This window comes from Thalassophryne amazonica, chromosome 9 (assembly GCF_902500255.1).
Source record: "Thalassophryne amazonica chromosome 9, fThaAma1.1, whole genome shotgun sequence".
Classification (NCBI taxonomy): domain Eukaryota; kingdom Metazoa; phylum Chordata; class Actinopteri; order Batrachoidiformes; family Batrachoididae; genus Thalassophryne; species Thalassophryne amazonica.
The window spans coordinates 49923027-49937904 of NC_047111.1; positions in this window are offsets into that span (position 1 = coordinate 49923027).

Here is a 14878-nt window from a genome sequence, read left to right on the forward strand (position 1 = left end):
TGTCCTCTGGCTTCATGGATAGATAAAGCTGGGTATCATCTGCGTAACAATGAAAATTTAAGCAATGCCGTCTAATAATACTGCCTAAGGGAAGCATGTATAAAGTGAATAAAATTGGTCCTAGCACAGAACCTTGTGGAACTCCATAATTAACCTTAGTCTGTGAAGAAGATTCCCCATTTACATGAACAAATTGTAATCTATTAGATAAATATGATTCAAACCACCGCAGCACAGTGCCTTTAATACCTATAGCATGCTCTAATCTCTGTAATAAACTTTTATGGTCAACAGTATCAAAAGCAGCACTTAGGTCTAACAGAACAAGCACAGAGATGAGTCCACTGTCTGAGGCCATAAGAAGATCATTTGTAACCTTCACTAATGCTGTTTCTGTACTATGATGAATTCTAAAACCTGACTGAAACTCTTCAAATAGACCATTCCTCTGCAGATGATCAGTTAGCTGTTTTACAACTACCCTTTCAAGAATTTTTGAGAGAAAAGGAAGGTTGGAGATTGGCCTATAATTAGCTAAGATAGCTGGGTCAAGTGATGGCTTTTTAAGTAATGGTTTAATTACTGCCACCTTAAAAGCCTGTGGTAGATAGCCAACTAATAAAGATAGATTGATCATATTTAAGATCGAAGCATTAAATAATGGTAGGGCTTCCTTGAGCAGCCTGGTAGGAATGGGGTCTAATAGACATGTTGATGGTTTGGATGAAGTAACTAATGAAAATAACTCAGACAGAACAATCGGAGAGAAAGAGTCTAACCAAATACCGGCATCACTGAAAGCAGCCAAAGATAATGATACGTCTTTGGGATGGTTATGAGTAATTTTTTCTCTAATAGTTAAAATTTTATTAGCAAAGAAATTCATGAAGTCATTACTAGTTAAAGTTAAAGGAATACTACTCAATAGAGCTCTGACTCTTTGTCAGCCTGGCTACAGTGCTGAAAAGAAAACTGGGGTTGTTCTTATTTTCTTCAATTAGTGATGAGTAGTAAGATGTCTTAGCTTTACGGAGGGCTTTTTTATAGAGCAACAGACTCTTTTTCCAGGCTAAGTGAAGATCTTCTAAATTAGTGAGACGCCATTTCCTCTCCAACTTACGGGTTATCTGCTTCAAGCTGCGAGTTTGTGAGTTATACAACAGAGTCAGGCACTTCTGATTTAAAGCTCTCTTTTTCAGAGGAGCTACAGCATCCAAAGTTGTCTTCAATGAGGATGTAAAACTATTGATGAGATACTCTATCTCACTTACAGAGTTTAGGTAGCTACTCTGCACTGTGTTGGTATATGGCATTAGAGAACATAAAGAAGGAATCATATCCTTAAACCTAGTTACAGTGCTTTCTGAAAGACTTCTAGTGTAATGAAACTTATTCCCCACTGCTGGGTAGTCCATCAGAGTAAATGTAAATGTTATTAAGAAATGATCAGACAGAAGGGAGTTTTCAGGGAATACTGTTAAGTCTTCAATTTCCATACCATAAGTCAGAACAAGATCTAAGATATGATTAAAGTGGTGGGTGGACTCATTTACATTTTGAGCAAAGCCAATTGAGTCTAATAATAGATTAAATGCAGTGTTGAGGCTGTCATTCTCAGCATCTGTGTGGATGTTAAAATCGCCCACTATAATTATCTTATCTGAGCTAAGCACTAAGTCAGACAAAAGGTCTGAAAATTCACAGAGAAACTCACAGTAACGACCAGGTGGACGATAGATAATAACAAATAAAACTGGTTTTTGGGACTTACAATTTGGATGGACAAGACTAAGAGTCAAGCTTTCAAATGAATTAAAGCTCTGTCTGGGTTTTTGATTAATTAAGCTGGAATGGAAGATTGCTGCTAATCCTCCACCTCGGCCCGTGCTTCTGGCAGTTAGTGTGACTCGGGGGTGTTGACTCATTTAAACTAACATATTCATCCTGCTGTAACCAGGTTTCTGTAAGGCAGAATAAATCAATATCAATCAATCAATCAACTTTTTTCTTATATAGCGCCAAATCACAACAAACAGTTGCCCCAAGGCGCTCCATATTGTAAGGCAAGGCCATACAATAATTATGAAAAACCCCAAAGGTCAAAACGACCCCCTATGAGCAAGCACTTGGCCACAGTGGGAAGGAAAAACTCCCTTTTAACAGGAAGAAACCTCCAGCAGAACCAGGCTCAGGGAGGGGCAGTCTTCTGCTGAGACTGGTTGGGGCTGAGGGAAAGAACCAGGAAAAAGACATGCCGAGAAGGGGGGCAAAGATCGATCACTAATGATTAAATGCAGAGTGATGCATACGGAGCAAAAAGAGAAAGAAACAGTGCATCATGGGAACCCCCCCACAGTCTACGTCTAAAGCAACATAACCAAGGGATGGTCCAGGGTCACCCGATCCAGCCCTAACTATAAGCCTTAGCGAAAAGGAAAGTTTTAAGCCTAATCCTAAAAGTAGAGAGGGTATCTGTCTCCCTGATCTGAATTGGGAGCTGGTTCCACAGGAGAGGAGCCTGAAAGCTGAAGGCTCTGCCTCCCATTCTACTCTTACAAACCCTAGGAACTACAAGTAAGCCCGCAGTCTGAGAGCGAAGCGCTCTAATGGGGTAATATGGTACTACGAGGTCCCTAAGATAAGATGGGACCTGATTATTCAAAACCTTATAAGTAAGAAGAAGAATTTTAAATTCTATTCTAGAATTAACAGGAAGCCAATGAAGAGAGGCCAACACGGGTGAGATATGCTCTCTCCTGCTAGTCCCCGTCAGTACTCTAGCTGCAGCATTCTGAACCAACTGAAGGCTTTTTAGGGAACTTTTAGGACAACCTGATAATAATGAATTACAGTAGTCCAGCCTAGAGGAAATAAATGCATGAATTAGTTTTTCAGCATCACTCTGAGACAAGACCTTTCTGATTTTAGAGATATTGCGTAAATGCAAAAAGGCAGTCCTACATATTTGTTTAATATGCGCTTTGAATGACATATCCTGATCAAAAATGACTCCAAGATTTCTCACAGTATTACTAGAGATCAGGGAAATGCCATCCAGAGTAACGATCTGGTTAGACACCATGCTTCTAAGATTTGTGGGGCCAAGTACAATAACTTCAGTTTTATCTGAGTTTAAAAGCAGGAAATTAGAGGTCATCCATGTCTTTATGTCTGTAAGACAATCCTGCAGTTTAGCTAATTGGTGTGTATCCTCTGGCTTCATGGATAGATAAAGCTGGGTATCATCTGCGTAACAATGAAAATTTAAGCAATACCGTCTAATAATACTGCCTAAGGGAAGTATGTATAAAGTGAATAAAATTGGTCCTAGTACAGAACCTTGTGGAACTCCATAATTAACTTTAGTCTGTGAAGAAGATTCCCCATTTACATGAACAAACTGTAATCTATTAGACAAATATGTTGATCAATTATTATATCATTTACTAACAGGGACTTAGAAGAGAGAGACCTAATGTTTAATAGACCACATTTAACTGTTTTAGTCTGTGGTGCAGTTGAAGGTGCTATATTATTTTTTCTTTTTGAATTTTTATGCTTAAATAGATTTTTGCTGGTTATTGGTGGTCTGGGAGCAGGCACCGTCTCTACGGGGATGGGGTAATGAGGGGATGGCAGGGGGTGAGAAGCTGCAGAGAGGTGTGTAAGACTACAACTCTGCTTCCTGGTCCCAACCCTGGATAGTCACGGTTTGGAGGATTTAAGAAAATTGGCCAGATTTCTAGAAATGAGAGCTGCTCCATCCAAAGTGGGATGGATGCTGTCTCTCCTAACAAGACCAGGTTTTCCCCAGAAGCTTTGCCAGTTATCTATGAAGCCCACCTCATTTTTTGGACACCACTCAGACAGCCAGCAATTCAAGGAGAACATGCGGCTAAACATGTCACTCTCGGTCCGATTGGGGAGGGGCCCAGAGAAAACTACAGAGTCCGACATTGTTTTTACAAAGTTACACACCGATTCAGTGTTAATTTTAGTGACCTCCGATTGGCGTAACCGGGTGTCATTACTGCCGACGTGAATTACAATCTTACCAAATTTACGCTTAGCCTTAGCCAGCAGTTTCAAATTTCCTTCAATGTCGCCTGCTCTGGCCCCCGGAAGACAATTGACTATGGTTGCTGGTGTCGCTAACTTCACATTTCTCAAAACAGAGTCGCCAATAACCAGAGTTTGATCCTCGGCGGGTGTGTCGTCGAGTGGGGAAAAACAGTTTGAAATGTGAACAGGTTGGCGGTGTACACGGGGCTTCTGTTTAGAACTACGCTTCCTCCTCACAGTCACCCAGTCGGCCTGCTTTCCCGGCTGCTCGGGATCTGCCAGAGGGAAACTAATGGCGGCTAAGCTACCTTGGTCCACACCGACTACAGGGGCCTGGCTAGCTGTAGAATTTTCCACGGTGTGGAGCCGAGTCTCCAATTCGCCCAGCCTGGCCTCCAAAGCTACGAATAAGCTACACTTATTACAAGTACCATTACTGCTAAAGGAGGCCGAGGAATAACTAAACATTTCACACCCAGAGCAGAAAAGTGCAGGAGAGACAGGAGAAGCCGCCATGCTAAACCGGCTAAGAGCTAGTAGCTGTGCTAAGCTAGCGGATTCCTAAAAACACACAAAGTGAATAATGTGTAAATAATTTAGAGGTGATTCAGCAGAGGGAGTGCTTTAGTTAAGGCACGGGAAGATTACACTGTGAAACAAATCGTTATCTAGGTAACTAGATCAATCTAACTGCGCAGAATAAACAGCTAACAGATACAGCAAAACACCGCTGTGCTCCGGAACAGGAAGTGATACAATACCGCAGTGAGAGCCAACCACCAGTAGAGGCAAGCAAGAGCTCTTCTCTAATGTGAATTCTCTAATAATAATAGCAGCAGCAACAACAGTAATAATAATAGTATATGCATACATACATACATACATATATACAAACATGCATGCATACTATACATACATACTGTACATATATGCAGTATATGCATATATTCAGGGTCTGTTAGTGAAGCTTAGGGCTAGGGGTCGGCAATTACCTTACTACAACCCCTGGCAATAATTATGGAATCGCCGGCCTCAGAGGATGTTCATTCAGTTGTTTAATTTTGTAGAAAAAAAAGCAGATCACAGACATGACCCAGACAGCAAAAAGGTCCGTATTGGATTCGGCCACTTCCGCCCTATGTCCATTTACCAATCAGACTCGCTGAACGCACCTGCAACGTATCTGGCAGATATAAGATCGCCTGACACTGCCTGATTGGTCTGCAGCAGATTCGGCGCCTATCTGCAAGACGGATGTGCGCTTTAGCTGGGCACCACGGCACCGAAGCAGGAACGTCTCTGGCAGCATCCACAATTTTTGGTAAGTGCATATTGAAACGTTCCAGTTTTATGTTGCTGTTCATTGTAAATAATTAGAATTCTGTTAAATGTGAGCTGAGTGTGTGGGCTAAGTTATCTTGGCATTGCTAAGGTTAGCTTTGTTGGCCTATATCTTCATTATCTAACACATAGTGTTGTACCCACAACCTAACATAGTATTAAAACATTGCAGTTGTAGTCAGTACTGTTTGTTGAGACAACTGCATGGCGATAGAGTTTATGTGATAGCCGTGCACGGCTATTAGCATGTCTCGCTAACATGGAATTAGCATAACGATAAGCAATTTTATCTGTACTCGGCAAAAACTATCCATTACCGGTTGTAGCACAGCATAAACTACACGTCGACATCCAGATTTATTGTATTAGAACAAATATTGTTCAAGCAGGGTTCTCTCCAGACAGTGGAACAACAGCGCTACACCCTGCCATCTCATGTTTTAGCGGGAGACTTGGTGGGAATTGGCGCACAAACCCGCTTCACATAAACTGCAGCTCTTTATTTTATCTTTCTCCATCCAGATGACACTAACCATGACAAAATGCAAGCATTACACGAAGCCAGATCAGAGGACAATCTCTGCTTCTTTTTTTTTTTTTTTTTCCCCCGGCTTGGCAGGACCGCAGCCCATGCAGGGCGCAGCGATCGCCGGGCCGTCCGCGGGGGAGTGGTGCAGGAGTGTCAGTGTTATACTCTTTAATTGTGATCGTTACTGAGTTTTTAAAATGTTTATCACAAGCATTCTCTTTTTTTACGACATCATGCAAGTTTTATAAGTCCGTGGATACTGATCTGTGTGTTAGATACAAATCAGTTTCGAGGAAAATAAATGCCACTCAAAGCCTGGTTGTTACGACAGTTGTCGTAAAGCAGGACTGGTTGGTTGCTGTGGTGATGCTGTGTGGCTCCTGTGCGAAGCTAGCTAAACGTAGCATGTGGACACCGCAAACTTTTAAGAAGTTTCAAGTTTTTAAAAGAAGAATTTTGCATGTCTGTGTCACGGCGCGACATCAGAGAAAGCGAAGATGGCGAGAAATACGTTTTGAAAAAGTGTGATAAGGACAAGAATCCATGGAATTGTTGCTGGCTTCATGAACACATCTGAAAGATAAACGGGAAAAGCGAACTGGTAAGAATTTTTTTTTTTCTCTCTGGAAAATAAACATTGTGCTTTTCAAACAGGCTTTCAGAAAAGATGATGTGCCTTTTTTTTCTTTCATTAATCTAGACTTTCTTTGATTGAAAAAAAAGACATTGTGACTTTGAATGAATTTAGGCTACATGAATTTACACAACAATGTAAATTAGTTTTTATTAATGTAGACGTTTTCATGGGAAAAAAGACATTGTGGATTTATAGGAATTTACACAAGAATGTGTGGCTTTTTACTATAAGGTATGTTATTGATATTTTACCCTGATTTTTTTTTTTTTTTTTTATATTTTACCCTGGTTTTTTTAAAATATTCTACAATCTTTAGCTGTGGTTTTAGACATGCTTTAACAGTCTTTTCAGTCTTCATGAATTTCATGTAGTTTAATTTGTTTTAATTTGTAGTTTATCTATTTGATAAGGACAAGAATCTATGGAATTTTCGCTGACTTCATGAACACATCTGAAAGATAAACGGAAACGAAGTGGCTACGGGTACGTACATCCATATCTTCTGTGGGACTGCTAAAGGTACGGACCGAGGTTCACTGAGTGGACATACGCAGGGATGCTTATTCGCTATCTTTGGACGGTTTTCCATCTTTTTGTAAATTCTTGCTGTCTAAAAAAATGCAGGGCTGTGAAAAATCCGTGGAACCGCAAAATTCCTTTTTTTCCGTTTCAGCGGGGTGTCAGCCTGTTGATCGGCGTTCGGAGTGCGCAGCGCTCTCAGACACTGTGGGCGGTCTTTAAACCGGCTGGAGCACTCCTTAATCTGTGTAATCCCCATAAAATCGTCCCTGAAAGCCATATGAATTTTCCGAATGGTGTCCACCTGGAGGTCTCTCACAGTTTCTGGAAAAAATTGAAGCAGCAAAGCTCCAAATCGTTAAGACATTTATTCGCAATAAAAATCCGAGAGGGGTGGACCACTGCTCACACAAAGCCTGCTCACAGGCGAATGACGCAACCGACAGGCGTGATAAAACTCACGCATGCACACGAAGCTTCAAGCTTGGCTGATGCAATCACACGTGATTCAAATCCATATGGTTTTTGCAAAAAATAAAAAGGTCCGATACTTTTCTAACAGACCTCGTATTCTACAAACTTTCACTGTGGCTGTCTTTTCGGTCTTCATAAATTTCATGTGCTTTAACTGTTATGGGCTAATGCATCATTTGGTTTACAATTAAAAGAATAATCATTTCAGATCCTACTCCCATGTCAAATTTTGTTATTTCATCATTACCATTGGCAGTTTTAAATGAGAGATTGAATCTAGGATCCTTTGAATATGCACTTTGAGATTTTTTTTTTTTTTTTCCTCCTTCCAGGAGATGCTGAAAATGTATCAGATACAAAATGAATTTGGTTTTCTGGGGCTCTATGGGCCCTTGACCCTTGCAAATTTTCCTCGGATTTCACAATTTTCATTTCGCAACCCTGTAGTGCACGATTGAGGTGCGTGCTGCTCTATTAAAGAGCAATCTCATGTCAAGACAGACACTCAAATTAAAAATAAACCCTACCAGCTCCACTGAGAAGGGGAAAAAAAAGCCTGAATAGTCAGCCACTTGTGACTTACAAAGCCTGCACCACCAAAAAACAGCGTCATGGAGACACACCGCATGCATTGCTCGTGGCGGGGCTAAAATGGTGTCCAGCGACACAAACAGCAGCATCACCACATGTTAGAATCCAAAATCCCACAGACTCTGGGAAAAAAAATATCAAAGTTTTGGGGTGAAGTGTGTTGCCTCCTGTCTCTCTGTACAGCAGGGGTGGGCAAAGATCTGGTATGATTAACTTCACATGAAATTAAAGTCTTTTGTAACAGTCTCATTGATTAAGGACAGACACAAAGAACTCAGTCTAATAAAAAACATAAAAATGTGTGGAATTACTCTGTACTCCATGTTCAGTTTGCAGGGAAGGATACTGTCTCATGACTTAATTATTTGTGAAGGGAAGAACAGGTTAATCCCACATTAAAACTCTAAAGAGTAAACAGCCCATATTCCTCGACACAAATCCTTGTAACACGTAATTTGTAACGAATGCAAAACCAACACCTTCCTGTTGTGTGGGGAATATACCCCAGCTGTAATTATGAAATTAAACTGATTTTTCTTTTTTTTTCTTTTGAGCCAGTTTGTTTCTGATGTGGCTTTCACAAGGCTCAATCCTTTATTTTCTTCTTGCAAGTCAAGTGCTTTTTTAATTTGGTTAACCCTGTGTATCCTAGTGTAGAAAATAATGTTCTGATCCAGAATATCACCAATGTAACATGGTCTACAGTAAAAGAATTTAAAGTGCATATGCTTAAACTGATAGCCTATTTCAGGCATCACCATATGGCGATATTTGAATTACCATAAGTCACTGATGGAATTCAGTGTTTTTGAACAGTGGGAAGTTGCGCTTTCTAGGAAAAAAGATGCCATTATGGTAATGATGACGCACCGCTGCTGTTGGCTCCAGGTTGAGGAGTGACGCACCATCACTGAGCCCCAGGAAGAGAGTTCTTTAGAGGACTTTGATGGTAAAAATGAAGTTAGTTATAACCTTGAGCTGTCACAAAGGTCTTTCACACAAAAGCACAACTTCCCAGTGTTAAGCCACACTTTGAATATTGTCAATAGCGCAAACAACTGAGGTACGTTAAGCCAAAATCGGCATGCTTTGACGGATCACCAGCGACACGTTCAGGCTTTAAACGGTTAATAAAAAGAAATCATTCGTGCATGCGCCTCTAATCTTGTTAATACATCAAAAGCGTCATCAATGGCCAACCTAATCAAATCGATTGTAGTTTGATAATTCAGACTTATTGGTATGTTAAAAGTATAGGCTATTACTTTGAAAACATGTAAAATCTGACAAATGATATAAGAATGTACTTGTGTGTTTTTATTTTTTTACATCAGGGTACACTATTTTGTAGCTTCAGACCTTTGCTGGGAGGAAATTTTAGTAACTGGACCTCTTTGAATTTTAATTGAATACACCTGGCCTATGTTGACTTCTGTGTTTCTCAAGATTAGAGTATGCTCTCTCATCTCATTTTAAAATATGAATTTTCATGCTGCTTAATAATAAAATGGCATGCAATAAATATATTCAACTAGGTATTTGTAATGAATAACTTACTTTAAATTGCAAAAAATAGAAACCTTTTTTTATCACAATCGTGTAACTGATTATTTGTCTGTAATCTGCATGACCGCCAGGAGGGGTTATGATCATTGGTCACAATTATATGAAAATTCAGTAAGGTATATATTCCAATTCTAAGGTGGAACAATGCTAGTATATAAAGGTATATCTAAAAGGGAGAGTAAAGTAGAGTATAATTACCATGACATCCCTAGCAGAGTGTGCATGACATTAAGTTACCTCTGAGTTAAATTGACTAACATTGCTGTGTATTGTAGAAAACATTGTATAATTTAAATCCTTTCTCTCCCAATAGGGCTGTTCCTGTGACAAGCAACTGTTGTGACGAAGACGTGAGTGAAAGATGGAAACAAGGGTGGTTTCTAGGTCCACTCTGAGAAGATGTGTACGCACAGACCTTGACAGGACGCTACAACAAATTAGCGATGACTACAACACTAACTTATCTCTTACTGTTGATGTTCAAAGTGAAGAATCTGTGCTGGGAGACATTTGTAATATGGATGCAGGGGAGGAGGACGCTGCATCTGCTATAGACATGGACACATCTGTTAATGAACACGTGGATGGAAGCATTCATGAACAAATGGCCACAAACATTGCTGACTTTCTTCAGTGTAGTAGGCCAGACTCAGACTTGTCTGAATCTGATGATGATGTTTTCAAGCCAAGTAACCTTAGAGAAAGTATCTGTAATTGGGCCCTGACCTTTTGTATTTCACTTGTTGCGCTCACAGCACTTCTTAGTATATTGCGATTTTACCACTCTGATCTGCCAAAAGATGCTAGAACTATCCTTAAGACTGACACTCGCTACACTATTCAGAACAAGGTTGGGGGACAGTATCATTATTTTGGTATATTTTCTTCCATCAAGAGGACACTGTCTCAAATCATTGACTCTGTTACTGATTGTTTTACATTGAAGCTACAGATAAATATTGATGGGTTGCCCTTGTACAAGAGCTCAGGTGTTCAAGTTTGGCCTATATTGGGACTGTTGCTCAGTGTTCCAGTGAAAGAGCCTGTTGTAATTGCTTTATTTTGTGGGATGAACAAACCAAGTTTAGCTAATGAATTCTTAAAAGATTTTATTGTTGAACTTCAAGAACTGGAGAAAGGCTTTGATTTTAATGGGAAACTGCTTTTTCTGAAGGTTGATTCGATCATATGTGATGTGCCTGCCAGAGCATTTGTAAAGTGCACAAAGCCACACAATGGATATTATGGCTGTGATAAATGTGTCCAGCGAGGACTGTATGTAAGCAGACACATGACATTTCCATCTACAGATAGCATGCTTAGGACTGAGTCATTGGCATGTCAGGCTTAAGAAGACCATCAACAAGGTCCAAGTCCTTTTCTTAGTTCAAATATTAGCATGGTGACACAATTTCCCCTCGACTACATGCACTTAGTTTGTTTGGGTGTTGTTGCTAATGTGGCTCAGAGGTCCTCTTAATGTTCATCTATCTGCTAATGTTGTTAATCGAATGTCTGAACATATGAAAGAACTGAGACCTGACATTCCCAACGAATTTGCTCGAAAACCAAGATCATTTAGAGAAATGGACAGGTTTAAGGCCACTGAATTTAGACAGTTTCTATTGTATACTGGCCCTGTCATATTGTCTTTGTATTTAGAGAGTACAGTAGTGTATAACAACTTTATGTTGCTGTCTTCTGCCATTTCTATTTTGATCAATCCAGACCTTGCATCATCCTACTGTCATTATGCACAGATATTACTTGTAACATTTGTAAAACATTTTGGTGAGATCTATGGTAATGATGCTATTGTTTATAATGTGCATGGCTTAATTCACCTCCCCCTGGATGTACAGCAGTTTGGTAGTCTAGAGCACATTTCAGCATTTCCTTTTGAAAACCACCTCCAGAAGATAAAGAAGCTTTTCACAAACCGGAACGTCCTATAGCTCAGATCATACGTAGACTGTTGGAACAAAGTTTTGCTGGGACTTGCATGACATCTGGTTAGGGTTCTGGTTTGGCATTGGGTCCTCTAAAAAAACAACACTTTGATGGACCAGTTCCTGATGGGCTTAATGTGAAAAGACAGTACGGTCAATTAGACACTGATCAATGGACAATGAAAGTCTCAAGAGGAAACAACATTTTTTTTGATTGGAGAGGATATTTGTGTGATAGACAACATTGTTGAGTGCACTGATGGAATATATGTTGTATACAGAGTCTTCTCTGATAAGGTCTTCTTTACATACCCATTCAGCTCTGACCTGCTAAACATATACTGTGTGAGTCAAGCAATGGGTCCAATCAAATATGCAGAACTGTCAGCTGTTAAAAGAAAATGCATTGCTCTTCCCCATAGGAGAGATTTTGTGGTCATGCCTTTACTGCATTCATCCAAATAGAACTGCAACAATTAATTGCTCAACAGAAAATTAATTGCCAATTATTGGTTGTTTTTATTTATTTTGCTAATAGTGCGTCTTGGATTTGAAATGGCTGAAAAATTGGTATTGATGATGCATAATGTACTGACTTGAAAGGAACTGAGTATTGGTTCTTAATGTGCCAACGGAATGTACTCTTCTGTCCCCTTTTCGCCCTTTTTTACTTTTCTGTCAAAGGATGTTTCTTGTAGTGGAATTTCTTGGTGAGAGAGACTGTGGCTGTGTTGCCACAGTCTTGGTACAAGGATGGAGCAGCTTATTGGCCGAACTATAACGATGAAAAAATCAACAAAGCTGCAAGAACAGCAGAAAAGCCAGGCAAACACTGGACTAGACATGATGCCAGGGTGTTGAGTAGATGTGGTGAGTGTTTTCATTATTAAGGGCCGGGCAGCCTAAGCACACGTATGGACTTAGTCCTTCAGATGTTAAAACTGATGTTTTTTTTTTTTAAGGTGATTATTTGACAGCCAGGCAGACAATGAAAGTCTTTGAACTGTCAAACATCAGAACTGGATTCGGAACATGAAGAAGACTCATTGCATGCCAAGAGGAAATGTAAGCCAGTGTAAGTCTGAACAACAACCAGATACATTGTTAAAATTCATTACAATTAAATTATGTACTTGGTTAAAATGAAATTGAGCACTTTACAATAAAGGATTAATGCATGCCTATCCACAGTGTTAAGGTGCAGGATAAGCAAATGAATAAAATCTGCACATAGTTTCCCACCACATTATTGTTTCAGGATCAGAATTTTGTCTGAGTGATTGTCATTAAGATTGTCTTGAATGTGCACTAAAAGTGGGAGTTTCAGAACAGTCTGGGTTTTATTATTTTATTGTATTTAGGAATTAATGCAGTGATTTATTTATTTTTTTTTACAAACAGCAAGCACTTCGAGTCAGACAGTGATGAGGAAGAGGCTCAACCATCTTTAAAATTTAAGCCACACCAGTCATCACCACAGACTGCACCACCAGTTTCACCTCCACCAGTGGCATCACCAGCCACACAGCCATCTTCTAGTCTGTCTTCATTACACGCAGCTCGACATTGGCCATCTCCCCGTGGGTCTCCGTTGCACGCAGCTCAACGTCGGCCATCTCCCCGTGGGTCTCCGTTGCACGCAGCTCAGTGTCGACCATTGCACGCAGCTTCACATCGGCCATCTCCCCGTGGGTCTCCATTGCACGCAGCTCAGTGTCGACCATTGCACGCAGCTTCACGTCGGCCATTTCCCCGTGGGTCTCCGTTGCACGCAGCTCAGTGTCGACCATTGCACGCAGCTCCACGTCGGCCATCTCCCCGTGGGTCTCCATACCGCCAGCTATCTCCAAGTGGGTCTTCATCACATGCAGCACACTCATCTCATCAGTCAATGCCATCATCCTGCCCAGTGCCACACCCAAGTTCTAAAAATGTTACAGAACTATTCAAGCCATCTTTCAGAGTGGGACAATCTGGGATGGAGCACATACCTTGCTCTGGTGAGTTCTCATGTACTAATTAGTTACATATTAGCACAACACATCTTTATTTTTCTTCCCTCACTGTTGCTCTAGTGTGTGATAATGTACAAGCGGCCAGCTTTTACATTGTTTGAATGTAAAAACTTTGCCAACTTATCTACTACACTAAAGGCACTTGCATTTTGTTGTGCTGGAGGACTGATTACTGTGGAAAGACTCCTGGCTAGGGACACGCTACGTGCCTGAAGAAAATAACCATTGTGTTGGTGTATTTTCTTCTTTTCAGTTGCTGAACAGTACATGCTACATCTGCTTGAATATCAGAAACACCAGCTAAACCAACTGATGGCTATGGTCAACGCAATTCCTGGGAGAACAAACAGTGAATGTCCATCTGAATTGCCCGAAAGTATTAAGTTTCCCTTTGCTTCACTGGACGAGGTACAAGACTTTGAAGAGTGGCTGAAAGATCCTCGCAATTCCTCAAAGAGGAAGAACCTGGTATGAACTTGTATTTTGTGTATAGGCTACTACAACCCCCGACAGAAATTATGGAATCACGGGCCTCGGAGGATGTTCATTCAGTTTTTTAATTTTGTAGAAAAAAAGCAGATCACAGACATGACACAAAACTAAAGTCATTTCAAATGGCAACGTTCTGGCTTTAAGAAACACTATAAGAAATCAGGAAAAATAGTGGCAGTCAGTAACGGTTACTTTTTTAGACCAAGCAGAGGGAAGAAAATATGGAATCACTCAATTCTGAGGAAAAAATTATGGAATCATGAAAAACAAAATAACGCTCCAACACATCACTAGTATTTTGTTGCACCACCTCTGGCTTTTATAACAGCTTGCAGTCTGAGGCATGAACTTAATGAGTGACAAACAGTACTCTTCATCAATCTGGCTCCAACTTACTCTGATTGCTGTTGCCAGATCAGCTTTGCAGGTTGGAGCCTTGTCATGGACCATTTTCTTCAATTTCCAACAAAGATTTTCAATTGGATTAAGATCTGGACTATTTGCAGGCCATGACATTGACCCTATGTCTTTTTGCAAGGAATGTTTTCACAGTTTTTTGCTCTATGGCAAGATGCATTATCATCTTGAAAAATGATTTCATCATCCCCAAACATCCTTTCAATTGATGGGATAAGAAAAGTGTCCAAAATATCAACGTAAACTTGTGCATTTATTGATGATGTAATGACAGCCATCTCACCAT